Source organism: Sorex fumeus, unplaced genomic scaffold (assembly GCF_029834395.1).
Source record: "Sorex fumeus unplaced genomic scaffold, SorFum_2.1 ptg000115l, whole genome shotgun sequence".
Lineage (NCBI taxonomy): Eukaryota > Metazoa > Chordata > Mammalia > Eulipotyphla > Soricidae > Sorex > Sorex fumeus.
The window spans coordinates 19,099,534-19,127,125 of record NW_026606172.1 but is presented as its reverse complement, the minus strand read 5'-3'; positions in this window follow the sequence as shown (position 1 = coordinate 19,127,125).

Here is a 27,592-nt window from a genome sequence, read left to right as displayed (position 1 = left end):
TAAACTTGAGAAACATGAAAAATTATTATATTCATGACAACTTGAAAATATGGCACAATTACCTAAAAGTGCTTTTGTTAATTATATGTATATTCTCTTTTCTTTTTTGCTTACAGGGAAACACGCTCTTTCTGATTATAAATATACATATTATTTTTACTGAATGAATACAGAAAAATGTTATAAAGGAGAATATGTCATCTGAATAAAATGAGGACTTTAATGCAGAATGAAGGCCCATATGCATACCTAAAAGAATTAAAATGTTCCTAATCAAGTCCTTACTGTCAAAATGAATGGAAAAAAAAAATACACAGGGAACCTGAATGAAAAAAGCATGTGTCTGGGAACAAATGAAAAAAGTGTGAATCTGTATTCCATTGCTGTCTACCAGAAATACTTTCCTTCTTTTATTTTATTTAAATTTTTTAATTTAATCACCATGAATTACAAAGTTACTTATGACTGGGTTTCATATGTACAATATTCCAAGACCAATCCTTTCCCCAGTGTCTACTTCCCTTCACCAATGTCCTTCGTTTTCCTCCCATTTCCAAGTCGGCCTCTATATCAGGCACTATTTTCCCTTTTCTTTTTTCCTTCTCAGTACTGTAGTTTACAATACTGTTACTGAGAGGTCATCATGCATATCTCCTTACCTTTCAGAAAGGCTTTCTTTCAGGTAAATTCACCAGGCCCCAGTTTCACAAACATCCTATTGCCCCATGGGACTTGCGGTAATAGGGTATGTAGGTCACTTGCCTTGCACATGACTGACCTGGTTCAATCACCAGCATCCCATATGGTCTTCTGAGCCCAATAGGAATGATCCCTGAGTGCACAGCCAGGAGTAAGCCCTGATCACCTCTGGGCATGACCAAACATAAAAACCAACATAAAAAAATCCCACAAATACCAGCACATTGCCCCATTTCTTGGTTGCTATATGAGTTGAATGAGTCATCGACTTGACAATACCTAATAAATTTTATGAAAACCTATCATCTTTTATCTGCTATACACTCCTTTCCTGCACTACCCACAGAAACTCCAGTTCAATACAAGAGATACAGAAATAAAAAGACTTGAATATTTAGATTGGCCATTATAAACAACAGAGGATTTTATTGGATTGCAGCATAAGAAAAAAGTTGGAGCAGCATAAAAAGTTTTGAAGATATTAAAGACATTCTGATGAAAGTGAAAATCATAACCAAAATAAAAACATAAGTATTGGAATACATCCAATTGGGAATGTGTAAGAGAGTAACTATGTGAACAAGTGATTTCAAAGGGAAAATGTAGGTCGAGGCCAGGACTTGAATTCCAAGTGGAATATGAGGGGCATGTTGAGAAGCTGAAGAAATATGAACCGGGACACAAGAACTCATTTCTCAAGAAGGAAGGAAAGTACTGCTATTCTTATCGCATATGATTATTAATGCTTTAGCTATGAGAACCTTAAATTTCTTTTAATCCTCACAAATAAACACTTCTCTCCATACAGATTTAAATTGAGCTTGTACATAAGAGAACATTTTCTGAAGAGCATTGCTTAACATGGCTAAATTATATAGTACTGTTATGAAATGACCAGCAAGGCAACAAAAAACCTTCTCAGGTAACTATTTTCAAGCATGCAAAATTTGAACTAGGCATGAAAGAGAAATGCATATTATTATAAGTCTAATACTGCCTTAAAGGACCATGGTTTGGGAAGCAGAACAGATTACTAACCAAAAACCCTATAATGGATTTTTAATGGCCCTCTGTGGAATTCTTCAGATACAATAAAAACTGTAATGACCACAAATTGCCTATATTATGCTTATTGTTGAGTAGGAACATATTTTATTTACATGCAACATTTTTCTAGACTGCAATGAAGTCTAAAATGGGTCTCCAGATAAGTGAGTTTAATCATTCTCCTTTCCCTTCAAAATTTACTTTATTTAAGGTAATGAGTTCTTCCCGTTTTTTTTTTTTGTATGACATATCTATTATCATCAATAGTTCATGTGTTTGTCATGCAGTTCTGTTTAAAGATGAAACATATTTTCTTAGTCTGGTGACTTAATTAGTTTAAAGATTAAAAGAGGTGGAAAAGGTTGTTTTTAGAGCAATATAGACTCTAAGTGCCATGGAATCAACCCAAATCTAGGAGACTATTTTTTAAAAGCATAGATAGATATACTAAGCTCTCTCCTATAGAATAAAATAAATCATATTCAAAGCTCAGCTAAAATGTGAAACTATAAATACAAAGACTATATGACTATAAAATTAACCTGATTTTCTTGTATTGATATAATTTCCTGAATTCCTTAGATTTAGTGCAGAATAAAAACAAACTACTTTCATAAAATAAAAAAGAACAGACTCTGAATAGCTTAAGATCATATGAATATTACTCAGTATTTTAATTTCACTGAACTTTGGCATGACAATAAAATTAATAATAAATCAATTTTCCTTTTTTCCTTGTGAACTTTGATTTATACTCTCTGTGTTATAGGCTACTATCAAGACTAGTTTGCATTTTGCAATGGCTCTCCTCTAGATTGTTTTTTCAAATTCATTTAAAACATAATAAAAATAGGTCTGCAATAAATACACCCTCCTGGTTGATAGCACCAGATTCTACTGCAGTGCTTAAGAGGCAAGAACTTCCCAAACAGTTCATCTGAGTGAAGGATGCTGTGGGCCTGATCATAGTTCTTACAGGCAAGTCTGAGACTTGATGTTTTAAGCCATACTCCTTTTTTCCTCATGTAATGGGAAATTAACTTTGCATATTAAGAGGAATACAAATTTTAAGATATCAAGAAAACCCAAAAAAATGTAGAGATTTATAAAAAAAAAATTCAGACTTTTAGGTAATAAACTATTTTTATTTTTCAAATGGGAAAGCATGTTGAGATAGAAAATGACTTGGTAGTCCTGAAGTGCCAAATGTAAAAGACATCATCAAAAAAATATCCTTTGTAAGAATGCATAAGCAGGAAGCAAAGTTACCATTTTAAGAAACAAAGGAAGAAAAATTAGAACCAAAACATCGGTGCTTATTTTGAACAAGAAATAATCATTTAACATGGGGAGTTCTGAATGCATTTTCAGGTCCAGGTATTTAAATCTCATAGAATTCCAGATATTTGCAAATAGAAAAATGTGTACTCTTAGTAGAAGACATTGAACTGGATCATAGCAATTCCCAAAAGCACCTATATCACTGATAATAGGGGAATAAAATGTTATCATAGATGAACATATTTTGCATTATTTGCTATTATAACAACTCCCACAGAAATTATTCTACTGATTATTGTACATATTCTGTGTTGACTCCTTTATTCCCAAAACACAACCTTAGAGGAGAAAAATTATTTTCCAAAATTTAGTTGCTGAGACTAAATAACTTGCCACATCTTATTAATGGCAAAACCAATATCTGAACTTCAGCATCTGGATCCAGAACTCTATTAATATTTCCTGATTCTCAATACCATCATTGCTTTTGTTTACAAAACTGGTCCTAACTGTCTCCTGAGGTTTTGCATGAGGAGAGGGTTATATGGTATATTTGCAAGATTGAAAATATGGGAGATGATGAACTGCAAAAGAGAGGAAATACCACAATCTCCCCAAATCAAAGGGTTTACTCTTTGTAATAAATACCATAGTTTAAGCTTGGGACTCCATGCCCGGCTGTGGGGTGGGTAAGAACCCTCCCCACCCCAAGGAACCCAGCTCCAGCAGCCGACCTCATTGCCCAACCTCCACCATGCTCCAGGACGTTTTCCAGATGCTCAAGCCGAGACACATGCAAAAATGAAGTCCCACGAAACCCAGATAATGTGGAACTTTGTGACCTTGGACTCTGGACTCAACGGGACACGGAACAGAGATCCCCTGCCTGCTCCCCCAGTTTCTGGTGACTAAGGGATCACGCCCATAAGCCACACCCTGGTGGCACCAGATAATCTCCTCATTAGCCACCTTCCAGAACTCATGGATGCTCTTCCCAGATAGGAGTATAAAAGGAGGCTCCCGGAACCATGCCACTGGACTTCTCGCCAGGCTGTGGGGCAGGTGAGAGCCCTCCCTACCCCAAGGGACCCAACCCCAGCAGCTGACCTCCACTGCCCAATCACCGCCACTCTTCAGGCCGCTTTCTGACACATTATAAGAAACCTCCTACCCATTTATGCTTCTCGGAGAGCTCGACAAGCTACGAGAATATCCCGCCCACATAGGCAGAGTCTGGCAAGACCCCCATGGCATATTCAATATGCCAAATACAGTAATGACAATAGGTCTCATTCCCCAGACCCTAAAAGAGCCTCCAATCATTGAAAAAAGCCTGGCAAGCTACCCGTGATGTGTTCGATATGCCAAACACAGTAACAAGGAAGTCTCCAATGGAGACGTTACTGGGTCTGCTCGAGCAAATCGATGAACAACAGGAGGACAGTGATGGACAGTGATGGAAGAAGAGGCTGCTAAAATCTTTGGGCTGGGAGGAATAGAGACATTACTGGTGCCCACTAGAGTAATTTGATGACCAATAGGATGACAGTGATACAGTGATACAGTTTAAGCCTGATGACTTATTTATGGGCTGGAGTGATAGCACAGTGGTAGGGCATTTTTCTTCCATGCAGCCGGCCCAGCTGAGCCGGGTTCGATTCCTCTGTCCCTCTCAAAGAGCCTGGCAAGCTACCGAGAATATCTCGCCCGCACAGCAAAGCCTGGCAAGCTCTCTGTGACGTATTCAATAGGCCAAACACAGTAACAACAAGTCTCACGATGGAGACGCTACTGGGCCTGCTCAAACAAATAGATGAATAATGGGAGGACAGTGACCGTGACTTATTTATAAAAAGTAAATTACTCCCATTACCATGCCACCGGACTCCACTGTTTCACATGGAGCACCCCAACGGGAAGATGAGAGTCCTCCCCGCCTCAAGGGAGCTCCAGCAGCCAAAATACTCCACAACCCATCCACCGCCACGCTCAAGGCTGCTTTTCACACGTTCGGGCCAAGACTCACATACAAGTGAACATATTTCTGGACACATTGTAAGACACTCCTTACCCCTTCTTCATAATAAAAATACCACATTTGATGCAGTTCAGATAGTAGGCAACAAACCATAGAGGGATATATAAATACATATATATATATATGCACCTATATACATATTTTCAGATACATAAACCAAAGCCACATGACCCAAACTTTAACAACATGTTAGTGATATTGTATAGAATGTCTTAATAACTCCTGCCAAAATAGAACAATCTTGACACTGTTTCCTATATGAACACTTTTTTGTAAGTATATTCAGTAGTTCTTCCTAATAGACAAAATAAAATATATTATTTCGGCTATGTTTCGGGACAGGGATTGGGACTTGGAATGGAAACATCCCAAATGGGAAGGTGTAATGGTGGTGGGATAAGTATTTGAATATTAAATGTAGTCGAATATTATGAACTAACTTATAAAATAAAAAAAAATTAAAAAGTAAATTACTTTAGAAGAAATAAAGTTTGTTTTAGGAGCTTAATCCTAGCTCCTGCTCAGTGCTCCAGACTGAATCCAGACCTCAAGTTGCAAAGCAAAATAAATGAGCTCTTTGAGTTCTCTCTTTCCAGCACTGATTTCATGTGGCTTCTGAATCATTACTTTAAAAAAATAATGATAAAAAAAACTTGTAGAAGTTCTTAAAATGCTTCATTCAGGCCCTTGAAAGGATCAGAAATCACAAAAACATTTTCTTGGCCATTTTGCTCATTTTCTTTTCTTATAAAATGTTTTTTATTATTTATATTATAAAGTTTAAAATTACTTAATCTCACACTAAGAAAGCAATTTGAAAATTTTACTCCAGCTACCTTTCCATTCTTATTTCCTTTGATCTATGATCACTCACCATCCCACAGACATTGAACAATTGCATACATTATAGATACCAAATTTTCCAGCTCTGTTTAAAATGTGCTTGTTGAAGGCTAGAGAGATAGTATGAGATTTAAGGCACTTCCCTTGCATAGGATTATTTCCAGTTTAATGCCTGGCACACATATGGTCAACTAAATGTCACCCAGTATAAATCTGGAGACCCTTAAGCACTTCTGGGTACAGCATCTGCAGGCCCTCGTATTGAAGTATACTGTTTGGCCAAGGACCACAGGAGAGGCCCTCTGACCTTCTAAACACTGGGAATTACCATCTACCACAAATAGAGAAAATTAACTGTGGTTTTAAACTTTCACTGTTATTGATATGGTGCCTTAGCTCAACTACTATATATATACTACTATATATATGTATTATATATATATACTACTATATATAGTATACCAACCCAATTTATATATATATATATATATATGCATACATGTATGTGTGTGTTTTCTATTCCTATCTATAAGTCTTTAACTTCCTCCTTCAGGGCACTTTCAATCTTTGAATAGTTGTGACACACACACACACACACACATATATATATATACATATATATATATATATATTCTAAGTTTCCTAAATCAAAGAGTATCATTTTAACATATGGGGGCAAAGAGTTATGGTTGGTAGCCTAACCTATATATACTTTTTATTACTGTCCACCACACAGTAGCCAAAAGTAAATATTTATCCAAATAAATTACCTATGAGAATCTCAGTGAACATACAGAATAAATAATCATTAAAAAATAACTTCTTCTATATTTTCCTTGGGTTGTAGCAATAGTACAGTGAGTAGGGCATTTGCCTTGCATGCGGCCAACCCAAGTTTGATTCCTCCACTCCTCTCAAAGAGCCTGGCAAGCTACTGAGTGTATCTAGCCCGCGCGGCAAAGCCTGGCAAGATACCCGTGACATATTCAATATGCCAAAAACAGTAACAATGAGTCTCACAATTTGTTGTGAGATGTTACTGATGCCCGCTCGAGCAAATTGATGAACAATGGGAGGACAGTGCTACAGTGATACATATTTTCCTAAAAATAAATAATTGGACATAGAAGAATATGTATGTAATATAACAGACCTCTAAATTTGGCGATTTCAAATTTGGAACATGTATGTTAATTATAAATGAAGTAATGAAGAATGTATCACGTCCCTGTTTTTAATTCCTTCCTTCAAGTTTTAAATGGATTTCAACCTTCTTCAGACAAGCCTGTTAGACTCAGAGATTCTTAAAACTTCAACTCAAAGCCATCTATTAATAGATGAGGAAACTGTCCATGAAATTAGCAACACTGGCACAAAAATGCACGCCTCTTTTCCCAATATCTCCAATTTATTTTATGCTTCATTCAAGATTCATTTTCAAAATATTCCATGCAATATTAGTAGCAATTCTGACTAGATAAAAGAATTCTCAGATAGGAGTACAGGAGAGATTAATGGTGACAAAGTTATTTCCTTTTCCCCAAATCTCAAGATCCCTTCTAAAGTTGTCATGCTTTAAAATAAGAATATAAAACAATGCTTAGAAAACTTTGTGACTCAATAAAAGAAAAGAGAATCTAAATTTAATTAAACTATTTCCCCCCTTTTATTCCACTGATCTTCAAACGTATGAAAATTCAAGTGTATCACATGAACACAAACACACTTTTGTATTGCAGGAGAAAAATATTTCTATTCCATTCATTTGGCAAATTCCCAAAATTCCCAAAACTTCCTTGTTTCATGGTTTGTTGTGATTAATTTATCAAGTTATCTTTTGATATAATGCAGACTGATCATGATTAATGTGTTTATCTGCTAAATGTACAAAAAGAAAGTTAGTTTAGGCAAGCAAGACACTGTGTCCTACTTATCAATAAATCATTTCTTCTACAAGTTTTTGCCTCCTGGGTTGTTTATATATTGAAGTGAGTTCAACATTCTTTCATTCAAAGAAAACACTTTAACTACCAACAAATTTAATTTTCAGTCATTTAGAAAGAACTTAGAAGCTTCCCCTAACTCTGAAAGTGAATGGGCAAAGAATCTACCCTCATTTGACTATTAATGAAACTTTGGCAGCTGCAATCATTCATTCAATTAGAGGTAGAGTGGCTTTAGCTGCCTTTATCTGAGGAGGGGATGGATTTTTAAAATATCTACATTTGAACTCAGAACTAAATTGAAACTAAGTAAGGAGCAAAAGTTTAGGAGATCAGAAATCAGGGTGCAACATACTATATGCATTGCCATCCACTCTCACTGACATAACTTTCACCAATTTTATTTCTAATGTGCTTATATATATATATATATATATATATATATATATATTTGTCTCATTACTGAAACCACAGGTATTTTCTAATCTCCTTACCTCAGTCATCTTTGAATATTTTATAGCACCAATATTTACACTAATTTCTCAGTGCTTGCTGAAAATAGATGCACATGTCCATGAAGTCAGCCTTCTCTCTGGCACAATTTCTTGAAACAAATTGCTATGTCATTCCAGTACAGTGGGCACTCGCAATTTCAAAAACAAATTCAGCTGCAACTGCTTTTCAAACATCTTACTAGGTTACTTTTCTGTCTTACATCACCCAGGTTTCCAGAAATGTACTTAAAATGCCTAATGAGGCAATAAATTCCCTTATTGACTGTTCAGAATGTGGAAACAAAATGGAATGACTCACTTGGATCTTTTCTTAACCCTCTTATTCAGCAAAACATTTTATTTTACTGAAAAAATAGAAAAAAAATAAGGATTGACAATTTAGACACAAACAAAGTAGATACACCTTATTTTTTTCCTCTAGGACACTTCAAAACTATCTTTTTCTCTTTCTTTTCTTTTTTTTTCTCTTTTTTTGCATGTGTATATCACAGGTAACTGATGCTATGAAAGAGAAAACATCTTATCTTATTATCCTTGTAAAAATAATTCCCGTGTTTTTCTTTCCATTTACTATGAATTATTCCTCTAACATGTTTTTCATGAAGAAATTTCTCCTTTAATTTTTTTTGGTCTCCAGGGTTTTTTGTGTGTGTGTTTTAAGTTTTAATTTTCCTCCTATCCAGAAGTAGATGTTTACTTCTTTCAGATGCGATCTTATAGGCAAATGTTGCTTATAATATTTTATAAAGGATCAAACAGAACATAGGAAAGAACATGTAGATGAAAGTTTACATTTCTTTCAATAGTTTGCTTCAACAAATACATGGGTAATTTGCATCTCAAATATTTGCTTAAAACATTTGAATGATTTGCATTTCCTGAGTATATCCAGATAATTGGTAGAGGTGTCAAGAACAACTTTGGGAGTTAGAAATGTAACAACTACACACAGAAAAAATATTTTTATAAGTTCATAGTGCATATATATGTATGTATATGTACGCATTATACATGTATTATATATATGTGTGAATATATATGTTTTATATATATATATGTATATACAGAGACATGGAGATTATTTGGTTTTAATTAAAAGGTGAGGTTTTTCAAATGTCACTCAGATTCCTCAATGTATGGATACAGAAAGACTAAAGAAATAAGGGGATTAAATGGACATCTCAGAAATCATTTATGGAATGAGATCTGGAACTTTTAACACTAAAGCTCTGAGTACTTGTTCTTAGACTACTTTTCTCTTACCTCGTTTTTTTTTTGTATCACCTATGTATACTATGGTTTCTTTCTCATGCGTTCATTCATAAAAGACCAGTCTGAATGGAAAGATTGGGTGGCCATTTCTATAACTTTGGAAATTAATCACGCCCTTCCTCAGTTAAAATAGCATTTCTTTATGATCTCCTATTTTTCTTCTTTTTAACTTAGAATGTTCTGAACAGTTTTCATGAAGATTTAAGTATATTTACTATGCATTAAGCTATGGTGCTGTGCCCCATGAGTGAGGGGGAAGGGTGTCTGTCCGTTCCGCCTTTCTATCCCCCAGCAGCACAGTGGCCACTGTCTCAGAGCCTATTAGACATCCAGGTATGAGCTGGCGCTGACGAGCAACTGCAGCCTCATGAGATAGGGTGTGCAACCACCCGGCCCCGTCCTTCCTGCCCCGCCAAGACCACAAGTTGCCTCCCATGAGTGGCTCTCCAGTATGGCCATGGCCCCAGAGGCACACGGAACTAATTCAGAATCCTGCGGCTTTTGGCAGAAATCCCTCCAGATTTAATTAGTGAAATATCAGACATTATGTGCTCCTCATAACCAACAATATAAGTAAGTAAGTAAGTAAAGGCCCTCCCGTTGATCATCGATTTGCTCGAGCGGGCTCAGTAACGTCTCCATTGGAGACCTTGTTGTTACTGTGTTTGGCATATCGTATACATCACGGGTGGCTTGCCAGGCTCTGCCATGCGGGAGAGATACTATCAGTAGCTTGCCGGGCTCTCCGAGAGGGGCAGAGGAATCGAACTCGGGTCGGACATGTTGGCTGCATGCAAGGCAAACGCCCTACTACTGTGCTATCGCCCCAGTCAACCAAAAATAGAAAACAAATTATTTAATGATGACTTTTCAGCAGGTCTGATTGTTGGGGGAAAATTCCACATAATAATGGTGCATCTTTTGTCGAAATACTGAATGTAATCAAAGTGGAGAGAGAGGTAAGTGGAAATCATCTACCTCACAGGCAGAGGGAGAGGTGGGATGGGGGCTATATTGGAGTTCTTGGTGGTGGAAAATATGCACTGATGGAAAATGTGCACTGGTGTTTGATCATTGTATGACCGAGACTTAAACCTGAAAGCTTTGTAACTGTTCTCACCGTGGTTAAATTAATAAATTTTTTAAAAAATGAAGGTTGGGGGTATGGTGCCTCCAGTAGGTCAATCTGTACCTGTGGGATGAGTGTATCAGCAGCCTGATGGCAATGTCAGACTTTCAGATACCCCAAAATTGCTGCTGTGCATTTGGCCAGACCCCAAAAACTTGGGGCAAAGTTTACCAAGAAAGTAAATGGCCAAAAGTTAGGTATGTGGGAAACACACCCACAAACCACCTCTGGCTCAGCTTTATAATTGGAGGCATGGTCTCTCTGGTTCCTGAACCAACTGCTTAATGGCCATGATCCCAGAGACTCAAATATGAATCTTGGAACCCAAAGGCTTTTGGCACAAATGCGTCCTGTTCCTGCAATAGGTTACTGGGGCTGGGCCACTCCAGGTGGGAATAGGTTTTGTGCCTTGGCCTGTTCCCCCTGGCAGCCTGGTGACCATCATTTTCCAGAGGCCACTGGACAGTCAGGTTTGGGCCTGCAGTGACGAGACACATGGGGCCTCATCACTTGGGGGTGGAGCCAACTCTTTCTCCCCATCCCAACGAGACCCCAAGTCTCCGCCCACAAATGGCCTCTCTGGCTCCTGATCAAGCTGATTAATAGCCATGATACCAGAGACTCAGAAACAAATCTTGAAACCCAGCAGCTTTTGGCAGAAATGCATCTGGACTGCATACAAAGCCGCTGGCTCAGAGCTTATTGGAAAGCCAGGAATGAACTGGCGGTGACAGTGCAACTGCAGTCTCATGGGAAGGGGGGCAGTACCGGCTCGTCCTTCATGCCCTACCGTGGTCACAAGTTGCCTCCCACAAGCGGCTCTCTGGCACGGCCATGGCTCCAGAGGCAAAAGAACTTAATCCAGAGCCTGGAAGCTTGCAGCAGAAAAGTGAATAGACCATACATTAAATGACGGCACCATGCCTCCCCAGGAGGGAAAGGGTGTTGCTCCCTTGCACCTTTTTCGCCCCTGGCAGCAAGGTGGCCACCACCTCAGAGCTTATAGGAAAGCCAGGTATGAGCCGGCGGTAACGGGGCAACTACAGTCTCATGGGAAGGGGGACAGTACCAGCACGTCCTTCACGCCCTACCGAGGTCACAAGTTACCCCCCACGAGTGACTCTCTGGCACGGCCATAACACCAGACATGCAGAAACCAATCTCGTAATTATCTGGCTCTTTGCAGAAATCCAAAATCGTGGCCACGTGACATTATATGATTCTCATAACCAGCTATAGAAAACAAAATATTTCACAATTGCTTTTCAGCAATTCTGATTGTTTGGGGGGAAATTCTAAACAGTAATGGTGCATCTTTTGTCGAAATAAGGAATGTAATCAATGTAGAGAAGAGTTAAGTAGAAATCATCTGCCTCACAGGCATTGGGAGGGGTGGGACAGGGGTATACTGGGGTTCTTGATGGTGAAAAATGAGTACTAGTGAAGGGAAAGGTGTTTGATCATTGTATGACCGAGACTTAAACCTGAAAGCTTAGTAACTTTTCCCACAGTGATTCAATAAATAAATATAAAAAGAAAAAAAAATAAAATAAAAAAATTAAGGTAGAGTTCATGCCCAATTCAATCAGCTAATCAATGGCTGAATAAATAGCAGTACTCCTACCCAAAAAATGAAGGTTTAAGTATTAGCATTAAATGCAAGTGTGGTGAACAAAATGCCGGGGGTCATTGATCTAATAGCTAGTATATCATTATTTCTAGAATATCAGAAACAAATACTAAACCTTAGATTATTATCTATTCTTTTGAGCAAGTATCTAGGAGTTATATTCACTGGTGCTCAAAAATTACTCCAAGATCAAAGCTCAGGGAACATTCCTGACAAGCTAAGGAGGGACCATACGAGGTGGGGGGAACTGAACCTGGGTGGGCTGTGGGGAAGGCAAATCCCCTTCCAGTTGTACTATCTCTCTGAGACCTACTATTGGATTATAGTACAAGCATTTTAAGAAGTAACATTGATAAGTACTTTCACTCTTCTCTCTCCCCTCCCTGCAGGAAGCTTAGGTTTATTCAGTTCACCCACCACAGTGCTCCTGAGCAACACCCGAGTCCATAGTGCACCCCCAATTCTGTGTCTGTCTTTAATCTCTCCTTTGTGCTCTTCTTCCCCTATCTGTTCTACCCATTATTTGTTTTCCCATCTTCCCCAAATATCCCCAAATCAGACACTGTAAGTTGCACAGTCAAATTCTTGAAAATATCACTTCTCTTTTTCCTTCATGTCTTTTGCATAGTTTATTTTAATGCAATGTCCTTTGTGTACAGACAAAAGAAAACAGTTAATGCTATGTTTTTGTAACGGGAGTTAACTGACTCCGAACAATATTTAGATCTGGGCATCCTTGGTAGTTACTTGATTTAAGCCTAAGTTACCCTTAGTTCTTAACACCCCACTAAAAGAGTTGCACTGAGGGACTTGGATAGATCCAAGGCAAGCTGTAAACTACCCTGTTTTAGAGAAATGGACAGGCTAAGCGCCATAAGAAGTATAAGAGCATCGTCATGGACTGAATTGAACTGACATGTCCCAAAAAGAAGTGACTAAATAAGGACCCTCTTGGGGTTTGGAAAAACTAACCTGTCCTAAGGACTGTAGTTCGGGACATATAGTGAGATGTCATCAGGAAGAGCCACCCTTTAAGCTTAATATATTTCTTACTGTTCATGCAAAATGACTAGAAATATTATTAAGAAGTAAATTTAATATGATTGTTTAAATGGATTACTAGCAAAAGAAGGAAGAAAGCAATAGTCCCTTCGGTGGAATTCTAGATCTTCTAGTAGAAATCTAGAGTGCTGGATCCCCTAGATAGGATTCTGTACTTGAGTGGATCTCCTAGAAGAACTTCCCCTGAAAGAAGGGCTTTACCTCTGTTCACTGTTTATGATCACGTTCAACCATACCTGTGTGTAATTGCTACCCCCCAATCCTTAATTATTTCTGCACAATTAACACTGTGAGATTTGAATAAATGGCCACTGATTACCAACTCGCCTGTGACCCCCATTCTTTAATTGTTGTTGGTTGGCTGGGGGAACTGTGATCATTCCCAATTGCCCCAGGGGAAATCCAGGTCACAGAACAATGACACCCTACTATCTATATTTTTTTACTTTAAAAATGAAACTTCTTATGTTATGGATACACCTGAAGTGTTTTATGCAGATAATTTTATTTGCTAAAAAATAAATGAATTAATTATCAAGGCCTTCATTGAGAAGAATCACATTCCTAAGTAGCAGGAAGTGATTTATCAATGCAAATTTACATGTGTTTAACACTGCTTAAGTGCTAAAGTGTTAGGGAAAAGTATTGTTAGTTTTCTAAATCTTTTACATTTATGTACATAACATAAATGGAAAAAATGTATCTATGGCAATGTGCAAAAATATTGCACCATTCATTCAGTTTATTTACTCACAATATATTTCAAAATTCAATGTAAATGTGAATATAAGTAAGTAAATCATATCAAAATAAGTATTATTTCTGAAAAATAATGGATTCATATTTTAATAATTCAATATGACAAGTAAGTTGTATAATATGTTCCTCACTATATCAGTTTAGCATAGAAAATTTCACCACAGTAACTAATATTTCTAAAACTATTATTCAGAAAAATAATTTCTATATATCTAATTATCTGAAGTAGTGTAGAGGTACAAATAAACTGAAAAGATAAAATAAATCAAAGTCCCAAATTTTGTCACATTAGTAATACTACATTCATAATAATAAAATGTGTCTCACTTTTAGCAGTTTTCAGAAATTTTTTGAATCAGTAAGACACATTGAAATTTAACATGAAAATTAACATTGAAACTTAACAATAAAATTATATAATTCTTACATATAATTTTAATATATATAATTTCCTTTGCTTTCAATAAATAGGGCAAGCAGCACACAAGCTCAGATAAAGCTGATTATTACAAGCTTTTAGTAAGTGTTTTGGTAACTTTAATAAGATTAAATTTTTATTTTCATCCATAAAGCTTTTTTGAAATCGACAAGATCTAATTTACCTTTTAAATAAATTATGGAATTTTATCATAAAATGAATAATATATACCACACATGATGTAGTTTACTTAGAGTCATTTTAAAATTACTTTGTTTCTCCTGGAACTAGGATGTTTTACCCAGTAATATAAAATATAATTTTGTTAAAAATATTTTTCCTTAGGAATCCTAAGTATATTCAAATATTTTCCCTTTAGAATCCTAAATATATTCGAGAAAATAAATGAAAGAAAATAAAGTTGTAGAATACCTATATAAGACTTTTAGAGTTTCCTGCTATGAGGAATATTAAATGTTCTAAAGAGTAATCATTATCTTAAAATATATTACATTTTTAAAAACTGACATTTTCCTTGGTACCTAAGGTACTCTACATATAGAAATTTGCACTTCTTGTCTAGAGAAGTTTTAATACACATTTCTTGGGATGTTATTTTAGTTGCTCTCTCTTACAACTCTCTTTACAATCTCTAAAGTTAGCCCTCATAGTTGACTTTACATAGATGATTATTTGACTCACGTTGACTCCGTCAAACTCTTTCTCTTTAAGAATTTAAAATAGGACTTGAGATATACTACAGTGGCTGCAGTGCTTCTATATGGTCCCCTGAGCACCCTTAGGAGTAATCCTTCAGCACAAAAAAAGGAATAGTCCCTAAGTACTGCAGAGTGTAGCTCAAAAACAAACAAGCAAATAAATAATGTTTAAAACTTTCATTTAAGCTTAGTCAATTTTTTTAAAGTATCGGTATAATTCCCATACTTCTGTGAGGGTTGGCATTAGCCGTCTGAAGATAGAAAATAATTAAAATTAGCATTCAATTCCAGTGTCTTCTAAAGAACAGGACACTTTCTTACTATTAAATTTTATGAGACGATTCAGCAGCCATTCAATAAATATATTTTTGGTTTATACCAAGTTGTTTTTTGTTACTTATGAACAAAGAGCCTAAACAAGTCTGAGATATTTTAAGCATTTTGTTAAACATCAGCTGAAAGCTTTCAAAATCACCAACATGAAATGAAGTAACATTAAAAACATGAACTATATTTATTAAAAACTATGATCCTTGCTTTTTCCACTCTAGAGAAGCTCATGTTCTCTCTTGAATACATATATCTTTTTCTTCTTGCCTCTCTTACAAATATACATACATTTCTCTGACTAAATTTCTTTAAATAAAACTATTTTACTTCAAAACATATGAGCCTCAAGATATGATTTACTCTGTTAAAAATATTGATATCAAAGTAATAAAGTATTAAATATTTTATTGCATATTTTGACCAGATTTTTAAACTTACTTTAAACATGGTTCACTTTAAATATTTTTATCTTAAAAAGAGGTTGATTTGTATTTATATTTTGTCTTATATCTTTTTGAGAATAAAAGATCCTCTGCTTTCTATTGAGCCTTTGATAAACATAATAAATGTTTTGCTGCCTACTTTTTAAACTAATGTTTAAATTAGCTTTACCTACGCTTTACATCACATCTTGTGTTTTAACAGCTCTGTGAAGCAATGAAAAGATTTTAATGAAGCCATAGATCAAGGCACCTCATTCATTAACGTTTAAAATATCACCTCATTTATATAGTTGTCCTTTAGACTCTCTCTTTTGATAAGTAGCAATTTCATTAAACATCCATTTAAGTGAAATGAGAAAGAATGGCAAACTTTTCTCCAATACATAAAAAGGCTATATTCTTACATCTAAATTTGCATTAGCCAGAAACACTGCAGAATAATCACTACATCTGTTTTTTGTATACATAAGGAGTGGGAGGAATACTACTGGCTTTTAAATTTATAGCGCACCAAATAGCTAATACAGATTTTGGCCATGTGGGAAAACTTTGATGAAATTACCCTGTCTCAGGGAACAAAAAGGGTGAAATCATTGGATTAATGGCAGGCCAAAATATTTGGAAGTTGAAAGCATGCTTCAAGAAGAGAATCCAGTTACCAAATGTAATTCATTAAAAGTAATAGTACAGATTGTCCTGTAGCTGGTATCAGTTTAAGGTTTCAAGCAAGTCTGAAACATTACATTCTTTAAATGAATAGCCATCATAGCAGGCAACTGTACTGCTCGCAGATATAATCCTTTTCGTTGCAAAAAGATAAAAGTAGCTTTAAAAGAGTTTTTAAGGAAAGAGTAGTTTTATCAGTGTTGTATTTAAAGGTTTCTACTTTCATATATTACCTTAGAGGTAAAAAGATTCATAGTGAGAGAATAGTTAATAACCTTTAAGTTTTATGAGAAAAGTTTAAGAAAAAAGTTACTTTCTGTTACAGTATAAATGAAATATTAGAGAAGCTTTATTAATTTAGTGATTAAGTTTTTAATGAATTCATTGTTTTTTTTAAAGTGATACCTCAGTGATTACTAAGAAAATTATGAGAAAAGTAGATTAGAATTCCCTGTTTATCTTCCTAAAATGTCTTACACAATTATCTTTCCTAACCCTAGTCATTTGAATTAAAATAAAATGTTTCCAGAATAAAATGTTACATACTTTTGTGAAAAATTCCATTTGAAGACAGAGTTATCCCAAATTTTCATGAGCTTTTTCTTTTTTTCCAGATATTTTTTTCTTAACAAGACAAAGCAGACATCTTGCCTACCAAATATTAATGCTGCTCAATCAAAAGAATAGAAACCTGTCAGCTTTATCGCCTCCTAACACGCACACGCACATACAAACATACAATCAAGTTAAAATCGACTACTTTACATGTGTCTAGCATGTTTTATAAAAAAAAAAAGTCATAGTATTTTTACAGTCCGATATATTTTTCAGTCTGATTACTTGAGAAGTTTATGCAAAGTTGGCCTTGTAAGGGTCTCAGAGAGAAAGATCGTCCCTATGTGGGATAAAGGTCAAGAACAGATGTATATGCAAACAACATGTTTTTTCCCAAAAGTAATTCCTTCTTTACTTCAGAAGAATTACAGTGAGAATAATAGTACAGGGGTTAAGTCACTTGGTTTGTATACAGTGCATCCCAGTTTCATCTCTGGCGCCATATATGATTCCATAAACACCGCCCGAAATGAGAGCTGAGCAAAGAACCCGTAGCCCCTGAGTACCACTGGGTATAGGACTCAGTACTACAATAAAACAAAATTTAAAAAAAAAGAAATTTTAAGTAAAAAGTTTTAAAATGGCCTGGAAGCTATTCCTGAAAGGTAAGTCCCTTGCCTTGCATGTGGCCGCTTTAGCATCCCTGTCACCACATCTGCTCCCCTGAGTACCACCAAAGGCCATTCCTGAGCACAGCCAAATGTAACTCTCCACATTCCCAGAACTATTGATACTTTTAGATAAGCATATTAAATAGTTAAGAGTAAGTGGTTGTATGTTTGTGTTAGGGTTTTTTAAATCTCCCGAAGTGATTCTAACATGAGGTAAATGTTTGAAAGGCACTGAAGCATGTAGTACTATGTTACTTTTTTAAGTACTAAAAACTAAATTTATTGGATAACTTAATTACACAGATGATGTGTTCGTAATAGAAATCTCAGAGGAAAAGTAGATGTTAATAATATTGGATAGGAACTAGGACATAGCTCCAATAGCAGAGCACATGTCCAGTGTGTAGAAGGTCCTTGGTTCTAATTTCAGCAGTTTGGGTACTATATTCAATTCTATTAGACCTTGTTGACTGTGAGTATGCCCAATTCAGGCACAACACCTGTCTAAGCAATTAACTATCATTTCCCTCACTGTTGGGAGAAATATTGCTGGCAGACTCCCCCCAAGCCCTAACCCTCTAGGGGCCCGCCTCAAAAAATTAAAATGCTATGTACAGTCAGATTACACACCCATTTTCATAAATTACTGAAAGAATATGAACTCAGATGTTTAGTTAATTCTCATATATCCACATGAACAAAGCAAAACTTCCAAAGCATGTTTATATTCAAATTACACTGAATCTCCTTTGTTACCCGTGGAAGATCATGGAAGAAAACCTCATGTTGATTTTTGACTGTTGAATTGCCCCACTTCTTTCAAAAAGCAAATTTGAGTGCTTAGATATCAGCAAAAAATGTTTTTCAGAATGATGGACCCCAAAATCTGGGATTTGGTAGTCATCATCACTGATTGATTATCAGGGAAATGAGATTCACATTAGTGAGAATAGCTAAATTAAAAAGCCTGGAAACATTAAATGCTGGTAAGGAGATGGTGAAAAGGGAATTTTCTTTCTGACTAATGATATTGTTGGTTTGCCCTTTGGAAAACATTCTGGAGAATTTTTTTTAAATATTAAAAATAGGGATAAAACATGACCCTGAAATTTCACTCCTAGGCATCTGTATCAAGAACACAGAAAAATATTAATTAGAAAGGGCATACACATGCCTATGTTCATCACAGTATTATTTACATTACCCAAAATATGTCAACAACCCAAATGTGCAACAACAGATGAGTGGATAAAGATATTGTGGTATACATATCATATACAATGGAATACTACTAAGCTATGAGAAAAGACAAAATCTGCAGTTTGTCTCAGATAGAAGGAATTGAAGAGGGCCATGCAAAATCAGAAAGATAAGGACAAATGCCAGATTATCTGGCTCAGATTTGGAGTTTAAAGAAACAAACCAAGAGACTAAATAATCCCAGGGAAAGCAAACCCTGAGATCCAGTTCATAGAATTGCGAGTAGTTTTAAGGGAAGGGACCTTAAAAGTCATAGCAATCTGGTGGTGGGCATGGCATAGCAGATGTGCAAATATAAGCCTGTACTATCATAAAAATAATAATAAATAAAATTTTTAAATTATTAGTAAATAAAGTTAGTAGTAAAGCATGTCTGGCACTTTAGTGATGGTAGAAGTATAGTAACATTTTATGCCAAAAGTATAAATCCTATAACCATTTTTAGTAACATAAAGTTAGTAGTAAAGCATCTCTGGCACTTTAGAGATTGTAGAAGTATAGTAACATTTTATGTCAAAAGTATAAATCCTATAACCATTTTAAGTATGCTACCTCAAAAACAATAAGATAAAATATAAACAAATAATAAAAGAGAAAGGGAAGCCACAAATGTGATAAACAACTAAAGGTTTGCTTATTAAAATCCCATCTGTGTATGTGTGTCACAGAGATAGAAAGAGAAGGAGGTTGAATGGATAGGTTAAACACATCAAGATATTTCCATTTAATTTCATGAAAGAATAACTACAATTTTTTTCCATGGGTTTTTTGCCTTTGCAGTTGACTACACGTTTTAGGGGCCACATCTGGTGATGCTCAGCGTTTACCTGTGTAATTTTTCTCTCTTTTACTTTGTATAAAACTATGTAAGTTTGGGGGTATGGTGCTGCCAGCAGGTCAATCTGTACATGTGAGCTGAGTGCATCCGCAGCCCGATGGCACCTTCAGACTTGCAGATACCCAAAATTGCTGCTGTGCCTTTGGCCAGACCCCAAAAACTTGAGGCAAAGTTTACCAATAAAGTAAACAGCCAAAAGTTAGGTATGTGGGAGACACACCCACAAACCAACTCCGGCTTAGCTATATTATTGGAGGCATGGCCTCTCTGGTTCCTGATCAAACTGCTTAATGGCCATGATCCCAGAGACTCAGAAAGAAATCTTGAAACCCAGTGTTTTTTGGCAGAAATGCGTCCAGACTTCACAGTAGGTTACAGTTGTCAGGCCACCCCCGGGGGGAAAGGGCACTGCCCCTCCACCTGCTTCCCCTTGGCGGTTTGGTGGCCACCATCCTCCAGAGGTCATTAAACAGTCAGGACTGAGTCCTCAGTGACAAGACACGCAGGGCCTCATGGGATGGGGTTGGGGGGGCCCTTTTCTCCCTGCCCCGAGACCCCGCCCATGAATGACTCTCTGGCTCCTGATCAAGATGTTTAACAGCCATGATCCAAGAGACTCAGGAACAAATCTCAGAATCCAGCAGGTTTTGGCAGAAATTTCTTCAGATTTCATTGTTAAAATTTTGGAATTCCAAAATCACACACCAACTACTGTGTCCGCATGACATCATATGTTATTCATAATCATCACTAGAAAGCAAATAGTCTATACTGTTGCCTTTTCAGCAGATCTGAGTGTTGGGATAAAATCCCAAATAATGATGTTGGGTATGGTGTTGAAATATTGAATGTAATCAAAGTAGGAAGAGAGTAATGTGGAGATCATCCGTCCCACAGATAGGGGGTGGGTGTGGGCTGAGGGGTATACTGGGTTTTTTTGGTGGTGGAAAATGGGCAGTGGTGAAGGGACAGGTGTTTCATTGTATGACCGAGACTGAAACCCAAAAGCTTTGTAACTGCTCTCACAGTGATTCAATAAATAAAATTATAAAAAAGAAAAAGTGTAAGGTGGATTTCATGCCCAATTCAATCAGCCTAATCAATGGCTGAATAAATAGCAATACTCCTACATAAAAAAATATGTAAGTAAAATGTGTTTTCTTAATAATAAAACAAGGACATATAGCTCTAAAAGAAAGAAAGAAAGAATAAAAGGTTATTCTTCCATCGGGAGTTATCACTGAGCACAGAACCAGGAATAAATCTTAAGCATATCTGGGTGTGGCGCCAAACCAAAATCATTTATCATCTATTTCCGCAAAGAAAATTTAAGATATCAGGTGTGTTTTTTTAAATTTTGACTACTGGGCTATAGATATAATACAGCAGGTAGGAGTATGCATTGTAGGTAGCTAAATTGTGTTCAAATTCTGTTACATATGGTCGATGAGCACCATCAGAAATGATCCCTGAGTGTAGAGCCAGGGGTATGTCCTGAGCACCACCAGATGTGTCCCCTAAAACACAGGAACCAAAAAATATGATTTAACATGCAATATGGAGCTGATATTGAAAACTAAGTGGTGTGCTTTATATCTATTGATGAAAATATGTCCCTTGAGCTACAGTGGAAGAAATAAACAAAATGGTTAAGCATCATTATTTGAATGGGATTCTGTTTTAATAAAGATATATTATCATAATGAAGATAGTAGTTGCTTCCAGATAATATTATGCTTAACTCTTTCCTTTTTGTCTAATATTTTGAAATGTTTAGTAACAACTACATGAATTATGTTATGACCAGGACCTAAGTATTATTTAAACGTTGTTCATCATAGATATCATAGATATATGAAAATAATAGCTAATAAATATTAGACATTAAGTATGCACCTGGTAATGGTTTTTCATTGTTCAAGGCAATCTTATTTAATCGACACTCAAGAAATCAAACAAATTAGAAAATTGAATAGTATTGCAATAGTTCTTATTTTGTATATGAAATATTTAGAGAGGCTTCATAATCTCTGAATGGATTGCAAGGCTTAAATAGACATGAAATAAAAACAGATGCCACAATTTTCAGTTTTCTATCTCTCTTTAGATGAAAAAGTATTTTACATTTCTCAGTGTTTATCATTCTGCATCAGAAAGGATCTTGAGATTTTATAGGAAACTCACATAGAGTGAGGAGCTGGAGGGGTACAGAGGAAATGCTTGCCTTGTTCATAGCCAACCAACACTGGTTCAACACCTGGCACTGCATATGGTGCATTAAACATAGTCAGAACTTGTTCCAGAGCACAGAACTAGGAATGAGCCCTGAGCACCATTAGGTGTGGTACACACAAAGAAAATTTTAATTTAAAAAAAAGTGTCAAATACTGCATTTATATTTGAAATGATTGGCAAGAACCAAAAAAAGGTAAAATGTGAATAAAAGAACTCAGCTTGTAAGAACTCAACAAAGAACTCAACTCAGCCCTGTTTCCAAGGACCCAGAAAATTAATTAACATTCAAAATAAGAATGCTCCCATAATGAAAGATTAGTAATTACTTTCACATCTGGACATTTAGAAAATATTGACAATCGTATGTTCTCATTTTTTTTCACTTGGTCCATAGTATTTCATTATGTAAATTAATTAAATAAAACTTTACCACCATAGGTGTTTATCATTTAAGGTTTGTCACTGGGTCAGAATGACATAAAGTGGTAGAGCCCTTGCCTTGCATGTGTGAGGCCCTGAGTTCTATCCTTGGAAATACACACACATATACACAGACACACAGACACACACACACACACACACACATAAACAGAGAGCACACACACACACACACAAGAGTGTCAATTAATGAAAATATTTCTCTCACTTTGTTATTCTAAATTGTCTCCCTTTCCATACCCATTGAAACTCAGAAGAGGTTTTAATATAATTATAGGATTACTACTTAATATCTAAACACATTTGAGCCCTCCAGATTCTACTACGAAACAATAAAACATTAAAACTTTTCTTGAGATTCTCCTACAATGACAAGTCAATTCTAAAAGAAGTATATACCTCATCTATCATATTTTGGTTTTCATTAAGATCAAGCTGACTTGACTATGGTTTATCTCCTTCTTTCATATCCTAGTCCCTATTAAGTACACACAGAAAGCAGAAACAGAATAATACAACTCGCAGCAGGTATAGGATGGATAGCAGACCTCGAATTCAAAAGCCTCACTCCCATCCTTCCACCAGTCATTGGTGAATTTCTCATTCAAATATAAATATAAAAAACCAGTACCCAATGCACTTAGTTTGACTGTAGGTAATAGCACTCAAAAGTATATATTTTGTATAATGCAGTTCAGTGAGTTTCTTAAATGCACATAAGTACTGTAGAAAGCTGGCTTTGGTGGAATGCAATTGTTTCAAACACTTGCCTCTTACTTCATTCTTTAATGAACATCTCTGGAATAAGTAATTACTGTGGGAACACATCTTTAGAGCTATTCTCAAAGAGCAAAATTGGCAGAGGTTGGTTTTATAAAGTTCACAAAATGAATGGTGCCTTATTGCTATAAACAAAGGGATTTTTAACAACCAGCTTTAAAATACCCAGCGATTTACTGATAAGTGAACCAGTGAATAAGGATAAGTCTTTAATTGACAAGAAAATGAAGGATTAGGCTAATAGCGCATTATAGCAATATGCCATGAATTCAAATTTAGGCCTTCCCTATTTGGACTCAGCAATTAAAAAGCTTTTTTTAAAAACAGACTACTTCTGCAATATTTCTGCTTAAAACCTTCTAGATTGTGTGCTATTGATACTAAGTTTTAGCTGAATTCTCCCAATGATGATCACGTCCTTCTACTGTTGTAGTTGAGGTGACATATTTTTATTATCTAAATTTGTCCTTTTAAAGTGGGGGGTCCTTTACAAAATATACTTGCTTCTAAGTAAAAGTAACTCTGTATTAACTAAAGCACATATTTATCTACATTTTAAATTTTTGATGCCACATTTAAAATATTTCAAGGGAATAATTCTTTTACATTCTTGAAAAAAATCTAAGTACAATAAATAAAAATTATATATTTATATAATAGAAATAGATAAGTTTTTATGATTAAAATTTTATATGAACCTATTTATTTTTGAAGGGGCTGCATAAACAATTTTTCCAAAATAAGTTAATTGAATAATTTCTTATGTTCTGATTATTATTTCAGATTTGGCAATTCTTTCTTATGTGACATTATTTATCCTGAGAAAGCACTCTTTTTAGGAGTACAAAATTTTGATGTAGTACTATTTAATTTTGCCATACAACAAAACTACAGAATTATCTTCAAAAGCAACTTTACAGAGTACTTTGTATCCCTTGGTCTGCCATGAGTCACTGAAAAGTCTTCCACCAGCTTTCTCATCTTAAAGTTTATCACTCTATGAAAGAATGATACAAGATGTCCCAGAACAATCAAATACATGCTTTTTTAAAAATTTTCAAAGTTGTTCATGATAATGGATTACTTTCAATATTTTGATATCAGTCCTACCACCATTATGCCTTCCTACCTCAAATATGTGCTTGTAGTTATGGATACCTCAAATATTGTAAAGGAAAACAGATTGGCAAACAAGGTTTGAAATATTAGCAAATTTACCCAAATGTAGATAGTAAAGGAAAAATTAATTGTGAGGGATTGACATTTGTTTATTTTTTTATTTCCTCCTAGAAAAGATCAATAAAAGAAAACATCACTCTTAGAAATTTTGCATTAAGAACCTGGAGCAAATCCATTTTTTATTAGCTTAATTTAAAATAAGGAAACATAATGCATTCAATTTATATGTGGAATTAATTTGGAAAAGATCTGTGTCACCAACTTGATGAGTTTGTTTCTTAAACAGTGAAGTAGTATCATTTTCTTTAAACATATTCTTTTTTCTACATATTACCATGACTGACATGAAGAGTTTTTATTTTTGAGGAAACAGGCATTGAAACACACCTAGAAGTGCTCAGGGTTTCCTCCCAGTTTTGTGTTCAGGGATTGCATGCTCTCGGGATCATATTCCTTCATAGGGATTGAATCAAATTCACCTACATCCAGATCCACAACCCCCTTAACTATCTCTTCTGCTCAATATTTTACATGCAAATTGAATAATTATAATTGATATAACAACTGTACAGTGGAATACTGGGAGAAAAATTTTAAATGTGGAATTTATTAAATTTATGTAAATTTTTTTGTTTCTTTTATACAGCTACTAAGTGTGATAGTAAAGGGGGATGAAAAGCAGTAATAAAACCCACAACATACAATTTTTCATAGCTTACTTGGATCCAACACCGTGATAAGTAATTGAGAGCTATGACCTCATCTATTCTGAACTATAATTCTAGGAGGCTGTTATTCTTACATTATACACAAATTATCTGAAATCATGATATTACTCAGCAAATTTCCCAATCTGTATACCTAAAAGTCTTTGCAGTCAGTGATTTAATTCAGGTTTATACAATTCACACACTAAGTAGCAGGGATTCTATAATCAGTGAGTGTTGCTTTACTATCGAAGATAAATAATTCATTTTATCAGATTTTATATTATCTCATGGAATGCAAGAAAGGCCACAACAAAGTGCCTGTATTTGGTAGTTTGCTATGGTTTTCAGAGGTACTGACAAGATTTTCTAGGGAAAGAACATGACAATGCAGAGATGTGTGTTGAAACAAGAGCATTATATTCTTGGCTTGATCCATTTGCAAAGAATAACGCTAAACAGGAAATATTAGAAGAGCTAACTATAAATATTGGAGCAAATTTACCCTTTCTTTAAAACATTCATTTACATTAGAAATATTTAATATCATTAATGCTCTGATAGCCAGATGGTGCATTGGCTCCAATGATTAATGCAGTACTACTTATATCATATTCCTATGAAATAATACAGTGGGCAGGGTGTTTGCCTTGCATGTGGCCTAGCCAGGTTCAATTCTTGGCATCCCATGTGGTCCCCTGAGGCTACCAGAAGTGTCAGAAGTAAGCCTTGAGCACCACCAGATGCAACCCCCAAACCACAAACAAATTAGAAAAAGAGACAGAGACAGAAACAAAGGAAGTGAGAGACGGAAACAAAGGAAGTGAGAGACAGAAACAAAGGAAATGAGAGAGAGAGACAGGAAGAGAGAGAGAGGGAGGGAGGGAGAAAGAGAGAGAGAGAGAGAGAGAGAGAGAGTTCCTGTATCCTGTGCTGTCCTGGAAACAAAGAACACCCTTGCTAAGAAAGACCCAGTGAGGTAACAAATCACATTAGGAAACAGATTATTAGGTGTGAAACTTGACCTTGGTAAGCAAGGATGGTGGGGGCAGAGGGAAATTCTTAACACATGGCACCATCAACCTATGTACCTATACTCATAACAGAAGCCAAGACACTATAGCATTTAAATAGGGTTCAGAGTCACTAGTAGGTGTCATTGTGATCATCTCTCAAAACATTATAAATAGTATTTAAGCCAGATGCTATACTGGACCTTATTCTCCAAGTAGAATACTCTGAGGGAAAATTCCTGAGCCAATAACTGAGCTAGCTGGGGCTCAAAGACAGTTTCCAAGAGTGCTTACTGCTTGCAGATGTATAGACCACAGTGCCGACCAGTCAACATGACTGATGATGGACAGAGAGTAAGCTGAGCCTTAAGGAGAGGACCCAAAGACCTGACAAAGGAGACATAATTAGCAAAGTTGCTCCTGCACATTGTGTTCATTCAATTACCAATGTCTGCCTGACTATTCCTGGCCTAACCTGAGGATATATGTGGACACAACTGAGATTAAGACTCAGTCTTATTTTAAATCCATTCTAGTATAAATCCAGCAATCACTCCCACGTCTAACTGCTGGACATTGTCAGTCTTAATTCCCTCATTATCTCTCATCCTCTCTAAATGTGATGTAAACAAGTATTGCCAGGCACTTGTGATCTTGAACTTCTAGCTGTTGCTTAGGTCCATTAAAATGGTTGACTGTTATTCCTATGAATCAGTGATTTTTTTATCTACAATAACCTCTGGATATTGCCCAGGTTGGCCAAAACTCAAAGACATACCATAGCATAAAATCCCTGGTCACCCTAAATTCTCTCAGTCTCAGTACTACAGTACCAGGCACATGTGACCACAATATTTTTTTTATTCCCCATGCCTATTCAAATTAGAATCCAAAGCCAGAGTCAGGCCAGAGTCAGGCATCTATAACTATATATACCCCAGTTGCCACAGGCCCACTTTAACAAAGAGTCCCCAGTCCTTGACTCCTCATGGAGTATCAGACTAAACAGGCGGTGGAACTCACCTGCACTAATAGATCAAGTGAAGAGACTAAAAAGAATACTAATACAAAAGAGCCATAAGAGCTACCTAAAGAAAATTTCAATGCAATAGTTCTAATGAT